Raw genomic sequence first — 10800 nt, 5'->3', positions numbered from 1 at the left:
TTAATCAGTAATATAATTATATAAATAATTATACATGTTGCTCAAATATGATGAGTAATTCTTTAACATTCTAAACTAGAATGAGCCTCCTACATAATTATGTAGATAGTCTAATAAAATTATTTTTAAATGTTGTTTTTGGTAATAGATATCTAAAACTTTAGCTCCATCAAGATAAAATATAAATCAACCAGTTGACCATGAGGAGGTTAAAAGTCAATGACATGTTCAGTAACATAGGGCAAACCAAAAGAAGTTTAAAAAGTAATGTATCATATTTCGATATTTTTAACAAAGTTTTTCCAATATTTACAGGTTTTTCGCTGCATTACTTAGTTTCATCTATTGCAAAGGATTTATTTATTTATTTAATCACCGTAAAATTATTTTGAAACGTATTTCAGAGATAAAACTTTAAGAAAATGTTTGGATGTAAACAATCGTTTTCGATTATCTTCGTTGTTTATTCATTATTAAAGTTCGACGATTTCAAAGCTAGTAGAAATAACTTTAATTTATCTTAGCTTTATTTTTTGATTTAAGAATATTTGAGTTTGTCCAAACGTACGATGGTTTGCTAGACCAAAATCAGAGTCTCTGCTAATCGGTATCAAACTTCGAGTCACAAGCAAGCGTATTAAGCAAGCATAGGCTTTCAAGTTCGAAATAATAGCGTATTGTCAATTACCACTATCATGGTCGTACACCCAACTAGACTCCGAATCCAGAATGAATTTTAGAATGCATCGTTGCAGAGCGACAAGCCACTGAAACGGTCAATGGCACCGACAGTATAGCTACGAGAATTCACGAATATAGGTAACCATGTGTAACCGTGTGTGTTGTTCTTATTGTATAATATAAAACTTATTACAATATAAAAATTATTAAAAATTATTGTCCAATTTGTTGACATGGATATAAAGCAATAATAAAAATATATTTTGGATACAATAAAGACAAAAACCTCGACGAGAAAAAAAATTATACTTTCATATTTTTTTCCAAAATTCCAAAATTTGCGAGTGATGATTGTTTGCATTGAACACAATTTAAAGTTTTATATAAATATAAATTATTTAACAGTATGCACAAGAAAATATTTCAAGTAAAGTTTTTTTTCTAATAATTTATTAAATCACAAAATGCTTTCATTTTGTTTTGATCTGATAATCGCCCCTATCATTATCGACGAAAGAATCACACAATGCAATTAACGATATTTTCTAATATTAACTGTTTGCAATTAATTTAACGTATATTCCTGATAACGTTAATTAATTATCTGCGCACGGCGATAATATACGGAGCCCATTAACGAAACGGCACGAATATGTCATTCCACCGGAATGTCATACGGACAACTGTGATCGCGAATAATCGCGCACACTCGGGATGATCAAGATTTTATTAATAGCCCCCAATAATCCACGATACTCGAAATCAGAAGTTACCATGACAACCCAAATTAACTATGATCTCAGGTGGGACATCCATCGGAAATGTGTCCGCTATTCGTCAATGCCCGGTGTAATCAAGATGGAGAATACTTCAATAATATCCGACCGGTTAATCAGTTTCCAATATGGCATTGCTGTATACACACGGGGATGCGCATGGCCAGGAATCATCTCGTTACTTCCGAGATCTGATTTTGCATGTCCTACTTTTCGAACATCCGAACATAATTACAATTAAATTTAAAAAAAAAATTTAACGCAAATTTAACGAAAGAACAGATCGTTATATGAAAAGAACAATTTTATTGAAGTATCTAATAATTTTGTAGATATAGATTTGAAAATAATTTTGTTGGACTGTCAAAATACACAGTTGGAAAATTTGTGTCAAATTTAACACATTTATCAAATTCATATTTTTGTTCATTTAACACAAAATGAATGGATTAAAAAGTAACACAAATATTATATAAAAAAGTTAACGCTGACACAATTTTTAAGCAAATATATTATATATTTTTAAAATTAAAATATATTAAATTAACGTATTTTTATTCATTTTTTTTATTAACAAACATTCATTAATCTTTTTTACGTTTTATAACTCATTATTTTCATATTATTTGATCATTTACACATAATAAATTTTATTTTGACATTAAAAAATGTTGAACGTCAATTTAATACAAAATATTTAAATAATACAAAATCTCATTGATATATATAAATTAATACTTGTATGTATTAAAAAACAAAATTTTAACAAGGAATATTAAGGAATATTAAGGATCGTTTCTAACAATACAACAAATATAAAATGTTTTTTTATTTTTTATTGTATAATTATTCAGAAAACTCAAGTATGATAATAAAACGTGTTGATATTCTAACAACCAGCTTGAGCAGTCTTTCATAATTATTTTGATGATTCCAAAATTATTTTCAGATCTGTATTTAGCTAAATTTTTAGATACTTCAGCAAAACAGTTCTTTCTATATAATTTTAATGTAATATAAATAACGAATTTATTATCTCATTATAATAAAATAACATCTAACAAAAATCTTTCAAAGATATAAATTAATATTCAATGTTTTACGTAAACAGTTGTTCGAGATCAAATTTCTTGAATCCGTATTAAAGTACTATATAATGAAGGATTAAACCTCTTTAAAGATACTTTGAATGATAAAAGTGAGACGGATTATTTCGAAACAAAATTCTCTCCTTTCTTTCCTTTTTTTCTTCTCGATAATACCTAGAATTTTTCGATTTCAGTACGGAACTTCAGCATCCGGTAAATCGTGCTTTTGCTCTCTGTGCAAACATGCATCTCGACAGTAATATAATCGCACGGAAGAATCGATCGTATCTGCGGCAATAGTAATAGCAGCAGCAGCAACATCAAGCAATAGGTAGTAGTAGTAGTAGTAGTAGTAGTAGTAGTAGTAGTAGTAGTAGTAGTAGTAGTAGTAGTAGTAATAGTAGTAGTAGTAGTAGCATCCACGAACTATACATGGCGGCTAGTTCTCATCGGTACGACGGAGCCAGGTTTATACACAACGTGGTCGCGGTTGACCGGGTTTTGTACCGGGAAATTTGCATTGAACGACGCACGCGGAGAGCGTACACGCGAATGCACGCGCGGGTCAACGCGCGTTTTCAGCCCACGCCGATGGGTACATTGTACATACGCTCGCGAATGCGAGCCTCTTCCTCTCCCGAGTGTGCACGTCCGCGCGTGTAAACGCGCATCCGAATAGAATGGTGGAAAATTATGCATGAGGATTTCACACGACTCGGCCAGCAGCCCCTGCGTCGCCGAGTATTCACGTGTTGCCGGTAATTTATTCGTCCCCCGCGAACGCGTGTCCCCAACTTGCGAGAACGATCCGTAGAATCAACCGATCGGGATAACGTCGGCAAGAAAAGGGATCGACTGGAAATTGCTGGGTATAAATTTTCAGATCCGAACAAAACTACTATTAAAGAACAGGAAGATAGACGTTATTAAACGGAAATTATCGTACGAAATAATTAGTAAGGCTATCCTACTTTGTAGGATAGCCTTACCAAAATTAATGTTTTTATTTACAATATTAAATTTATCATGTCAAATTATACACAATTTGAGTTATTTTTAATCATTTTTATAGACTTCAATCATTTCTATAGTCACATTTACCAAACTTTTCTTTCACACAGTATGTGATACGATATATTTCACATATTATTTTCATTCTCTGCATTTGGCACATCAATCGTTATGACTGTCAATACATCGACACACACCGATATTCGCTGCTAAATACAAGATCTTTGTAGAAAAATCGCTTTAATTATGACAATTGTTTGCGTTCTCTCGAGGTATAAGAGTCTCAATTTGATCTCAGTCTAGATACAGAATTTTGAAATTCAAACCGTGGTAGCTATAATTTTATTACACTAAAGATGACCTGGTGTAAAAAAGCCAAACGTTTGTATTTATAATTATTATTCTATTGGGAGTACAAATTAATTCGGTCCGTTTTTTTTGTGTTCAAAAATGCATTTATTTCAAAACAAAATGAATGAACAGATCAATTAAAGTACTGTCCATCGCCTACTATTTTTTCCCATCTCTCAGGCAATTTTCGAATTCCAATTCTCGAAAAAATGACTCGTCTTTGGAAGCGATCCAATTTTGGAATCAATTTTCGATTTCTGTGAACCGGTGACTTGCTGCATTCTTCGGATCAACCAATAATCAGAAAGAGCAATGTCCGGAGAATACGGCGAGTGCGGTAAAACATCCCATTTGAGCGTTTCCAAATATTTTTTTACGACTTTAGCGACATGACGCCGAGCGTTATCATGAAGAAGAATAACTTTATCATGTCTTTGCTCGCTATTCCGGCCGTTTTTCTCACAATGCACGAATTCGGCTCAAACGAATTAATTGTAGCCGATACTGATCGCTCGTAATGGAATCGCCAGGTTTCAGCAGCTCATAGTAAACAATACCCTTTTGGTTCCACCAAATAAAGAGCGTGATCTTCGAATCATGAATGTTCGGCCGTGGTGTTGATGTTGAGGTCGATGGCAACGATTGACCGGGCTTAGCGTAGTATTTTTTCTTCTTGGGGTTGTCGTAGAATACCCACTTCTCATCTCCAGTCACTGTCAAGTCCGATGCAAAAAAACCTTTTCTCTATTGTCTTTGAATCAGCTGTTCGCATGAAAAATCGTCTTTCAACTCTCGGTTTCAGTTCATAAGGCACCCAATTTCTTGTTTTTGAATCATTCCCATGGTTCATATCGAAACGGCTTGTTGAGTTACCCTAATGATTCTGCAAGCTCCTCTTGCGTTTGACTCTAATCTTCTTCGAGTAATGCTTCTAATTCTTTGTCTTTGAATTTTTTTGGTTGTCCAGAACGAGGCTTGTCTTCAATTGAAATCTGCATCCTTGAAACATCGAAACCATTCCCTACATGATTTATCAGTTGGAGCAGTGTCACCATAAACTTCGACAAGCATTCGATGGGCTTCAGCCACACTTTTCTTCCAATTAAAGCAGAAAACTTTCCGCAAATGCTGCTTGGTTAACACAAAATTCGACATTTCAAATACAGTAAAAATCAAGATTTTTGTATGAAACTCAAGCGATATAAACTGAATATTATTAGCAGATTTAACTTTTCTGAAACCGCCAAAATCAGCTGTCACTATGAATCATTCACAACAGCTGGAGTCACCTTTAGGGAAACGGACCGAACTAATTTGTACTCCCAATATATTAAACATATAAATACGAGTATTATATAGCACAAACAACAAGCTTTGCTCCTTAGTCTTTTCATATTTTGTTATTTTTATATAATACGTATACATGTCTTAACACACATTATTTGGATAATAACTTAAATAAATTCTCTCTTTTTTAATTTCTCAGTATATAAAGTAAATAATTTTCATTGATATAATAAAATTAATAATTTCTCTTTAAATAATATTTTTACATCCTTTTTATCTTTGCATAGAAACTATCTTCGGATATACCATTTTGTAAATAGAAGTACCACGTACTGCGCGATAACGGAAGTGGGATTTTTTTCCACGTGGTGGCTGTAGAGTCTTCCATAAAAGGCGCATACAGAAACGCTGACGAGTTCCATTTTCGAAAATACGAAAACGTGAGAGACTAACAATCGGAGTTATTCGCGCGCGGTGAATCAACCCAAACTCGCGAGAGGAAGAGGTGACCCCTGCGGAAGATAACGTCGGTAAGCGCTTGTATGTACCCGATTGCATGCATGCAGGCGTGCATATTTGATCGCGCCGCCGTGCTACGGTGGCGTTACAAAGGCGACGCGTGACTCACATTGCCATTTACGCGAGTGCCGAATGTAAAATTCAGCGAGTGGGCGATTTTACGGATTGGTATATTGTAAGTAATATATATGTGTATATCATATACAGGATTGGGTTAATGTTTTTTTTTAATTGAATAAAGTTAAAGTTAATGATTTTATAAAATTAATAAAGTTAAGTTAAAAGTTGAAGGAATAAAAAATTAACGTAAGTTAAATCAATATTGAATTAACTTAAGTCAAAAAAAAAGTTAATTTAAAAAAAAATTATTTTTTAGATCATAATGTCCTAATTTTTCTTAAACTGAGATTAAATAACTTCGATATAGATTATTAAGTAAATTAAATTTTTTTTATTCATATATAAGTATATAACACATAACGATATAACTATATAAGTTATATAACTTTAAAAAAACAGCCAGCACATTGAGAAGATACAAGATCAGCGATTATTTTTTAATAAGTCTTAAGTTATAAGAAATTGACCAATTACAATCGAATTCGAGAAGAATATTTGACTATAATTGGTCAATTTCTTACGACTTAAGGCTTAAAACACCTATTGTAGATTCGGACTAAGACTTATGGCCTATAATATAACTGTATAAACCAATTAAAGAGCGGTATTAGCATCTTAAGAAATTATTTAAGATGGACTTAAAATATGAACAGATTATGAATATAGCCTTATTATTTTTCTAAGATATTTAAAAGAGATAATAAAACTTTTTTACTTAAAAAAAAAATTAAAAAGTTAATGTTTAAAAATAACTTAGTTAAGTTAAAATTTAATGCATTTAAAATTAACTAAGTTAAGTTAAAAGTTATTAATTTTTTAACTTTTTTTTTAACTTTTAACATTTTAATTAGTTACCCAACCCTAATCATGTGTGTGTGTGTGTGTGTGTGTGTGTGTATGTGTGTGTTTATATATTTGTACGCGACCTCTGAGTCCACGCGAAAGTGTATCCGTGTCATTTGCATAGAATTAAAAATCAGCCCTCGGCAGCCCAGATTAACGTGTTAATCAGACACGAATGTCACCATATATCAATAAGTCTGTTCTTTATTTTTACATTCTCTGAATTACACATGGTGCAATAAGGTTACAATAAGTTGAAACAAACATATACTTGCTTCATTTCAACTTATTGCATCAGTTTAGAGAGAGAGTGCAGGGATAAAAAACAGACCTAAAGTCTAGCGACGCGTACTATGATTTTACACAAAGAGAGTAAACGATCGGAAAAACATTCTGCGATGCATCTCTATAAAAACGTGTTGAATAATCGGAACGATAAATTTTACACGTCTCCCCTTGGCATTTACCTGTGCGTGAAAAGTCCATTTATTTCCCTTATATATGGACTTATCGGATGAGTCGATCATGTTGCTCAAACGATGTATGAGCTAGAACACGCTATCGACAACCTCACGATTTTTTATCTCGCTCCGCGTTGTCGAGATCTCGGGAGTTTTGGGAGTTTTGGGCATTAACGATAGCTTTTGCTCGTGGCACGATTGCACGCGTAGCTCGTTACGATCTAAACGATCGTTATTTTTCTGGCCCCGACATATACCACCTATCGTGTTGCCATGTCCTACATATTCGATTTATAATGGCATTTCGAAGGCGGGGTAATAATGGCGCATGACACGCACAACACATAAATAGAGAACAACTCTATCTGCGAGACGCGATCCCGAAATCATAACATTAATCGCAGAACAGAATCCGAACGTATTTGCTCAAGCCTCACAGTTTTTTGCGAGATCGAATGCAATACATAATTTATCAATATTGTATAATACATCAAAAGGCAATAGAAAGGAAGAGTGCAAAATGTAACTTTTATTACTATCCAACCCAATAACTTACTTTCTCAATGCATTTAACTCGTGAATATATAGTCACTTGAAGTGATTTTATATTCCAACAGCGGGAAAATGGAGTTCAGTCAGTAGTTTTCTTCATTCATCTAACTTTTATTTCTCTTTATGATTTTTAGAGAATATTGTACAAACGTAATCATATCGAATATCAATAAATTACACTAATAAAAATAAGATAATTAATAATATGCAATTATAAAGGATTTTTCACGTTAATTACTTCGCTGACAACAGAAATGGATTGATTTACAAAAACTAATCATATAAATAAACTGATTTACATTCTGACATACATGTCAAAAATAACAAAATGTTATATTTAATCCAAGGGGTTAGATTGTCATCGATCCTTCGCTATCTCTAACAGTAGTGTACAGCGAGCGTAGCTGTTTTCACGATGGTTGTGTTTTGAGGGAAGTAATTCGCCGCCGTGAATTTATATAGTTTACAAAAGCGTAACATCGGAAAGCGCGATACAGCCCAAGGCGTGCTCGCGCATGTATTGCTCTCGCGCCACCGAACACTGGCGCGCTTTTACGTGCGATATCGTCGAATTGACGGGGATGCACTCATCGTGCGCCGTCGGGAGAAAGATGGAATAAAGCCTCGTCAGTTCAGAATTCGAACCCATCCATTTCTGACGGGTCGCTAAACGCTGGACCATGGCTGCATGCAAAAAAAAAATTGAACTTCGCGATTGACGCGCCGGGAGACATGCAGATCACAGATGCACACGAATGATGTAGCGACGATTCGTCGCGTAAGAATTGAAATTCGAAATACAAGCATATTTATATGATAAACTGACTTTTTTAACAGACTTTTTTAATAAATATTTCTTATTCATATAATATATCGTTTATTCTGACATGATTCAGAAATGTAGTACGCATTCATTGATGACGCATTGATAGTCGATGTTCTACTCGCGAAAAATTGCTGTAAAAAATTACTGAATATCTTGCAAGTATGTGAACGATACGTGACAGCAAAACGTAAAAAATATGAAAATAAAGAAATGGAGAACGGGCAATCAATTTCCTTTTAAAATTAAAGAAGCATCAATTTTTACAAATGCGTTTATATTTAAACTCTAAATAAACTATGTATATAAGAAAGTTTAAAACATTCTATTTTTATTAAAGCATGTGCATTTTTACAGTTTATTTACTTTACATGTTATTATTTTGTATTGTTATAAAAAATATTAAAATTTTTAAATAATAAGATTCTCAATTTTTTGGCAGCAAACAAATAAATTTTGTTTATTTATAAAATAACTCTAATTTTTACATCGTAATAAAACTTTATATAAATCATTTCGAATACTTAAAATAAAATTGTGATTTTTGTCATTATTTATAATACGTTTCCATTAAAGTATAAATAAAAAAATACTAATTTTTGATAAAATAATTCTTGATCCCGATTTTAAATTGCTGCTAAATTTTTTGTATTACCTGTTTTTAATCCTTTTTCATAATTTTTTATTATTTTGAAAATATGTATATCTAATACATCTTTAATCTGTAATTGAAACATATGGGACCTAGTGATCCTAAGATATATTCTTAATTTTTAAATAATGATTTGAATTTGATTAAATTTTATGTTTCTTCTCTCTCTTTCTCTCTCTCTCTCTCTCACACATACACACACACACACACACACACACACACAAAATTTTATTTCTTACAATTTTGTTATATTTATAGGCTAATTATCGTATTGTATTTATGCTAACAATAAGTTCAAATGTTGCAATTTTATACACTAAAAAAAAAATCTTAATTTAAAAAAAATATTTCTTCGCTCGTATTCAACAAGTACATATCTTATTGTACATATCTTATTTTTATCTTATTTTCGAAGAAATTTTCATTGATCTAAAGAAATAATTTTTTTTAATACGAGAGCAAAAGATATTTCTTTGAAATTAAAACATTTTTTTTAGCGTATAGTTACAAATTTTGAAGCTTCTAAAATTATAATAATAAAAAATTGTAGTGGGTTCCAAGGACTCATATATTTCTTTCTTGTCACAAAAAAAGTTTTTCTGTTACGGATTAAATATTTCCAATAGCCGAGCAAAGAATAAATGAGTTTTCCGATCAATTCGCTGCTTGATTTTCTTAATTTTTCCTTGTTTCCTAACGCAATACGTCAACATGCCTCATGTAATTCCGTACAATTGCAAATTTGCGATTGGCATTATGACTTGTTTTGAAGAGTGACCAATCGTGTGCGAATTTTCCGGAGAATCTTAATGGCGTAACTGTCAATACTTCGCCTAATAATATGCGAGATCGACGAAATCGGTAGAGTGGGTCGCGGCGACGCTGAATCTCGCGGACGCTTCCCGATAATATGTCCGGCAGCGGATTGCGTAGATTAAAATTGCACTACCGGCTGATATTTGGATTCGCTGTTGATGTGCGATTATGATCCGTCAATGCCGACGGAAGCTGATGAAAAGTGCGCCGGGCAGAAATACAATTCTTTTTTTTCTCCATCCGATCTGCACGCGTGGTCGACGTCTGAGAGATGAGGCCGCCGCGCGTCGAGAAACGGTGCAAGCGATTCCCTCCTGTACGTGGCTCTTGATAGAAATTCCGTGCATGCCGAGATACATGCGCATTTTAGGAAAAACATTTATTCCCATCGCGAGAGAATACGCGTAGCCGTGCATCCGATATCAAATATTTATTCGCCGCATCGTCAATGACATATACCGGAATCGTCCATGTAACTTTGGAACTCGAATTGGTAGTTAAGGAATGTTCCGAATAGTTTTAAGCAGGTAGTCCGGTACGAAGTAACTTCGAAGCAACTAATGCGAAATTTCATTAGCTCGCTTGCGGCACATCTTTACGTATTCAGTAAGCGATTTGGAATGTCGGAAAGAAAAGTGGTAAGATAATTTTGCGATCTCGTCTCATAATGTATCTAAATAAAAAGCTGCATAATGCAAATTAATAAGTAATCTAATTGAAGGATTCGTTGCAATAGTGTGTTACTCTTATAAGTTATTTCTACTTAATGCATCATTATTTTAACTAAAATGAAATTAAACAATTTAATTCAAGAAATGTA

Source organism: Atta colombica, unplaced genomic scaffold (assembly GCF_001594045.1).
Source record: "Atta colombica isolate Treedump-2 unplaced genomic scaffold, Acol1.0 scaffold49, whole genome shotgun sequence".
NCBI classification, from domain to species: domain Eukaryota; kingdom Metazoa; phylum Arthropoda; class Insecta; order Hymenoptera; family Formicidae; genus Atta; species Atta colombica.
This window is presented reverse-complemented; position numbering follows the sequence as displayed.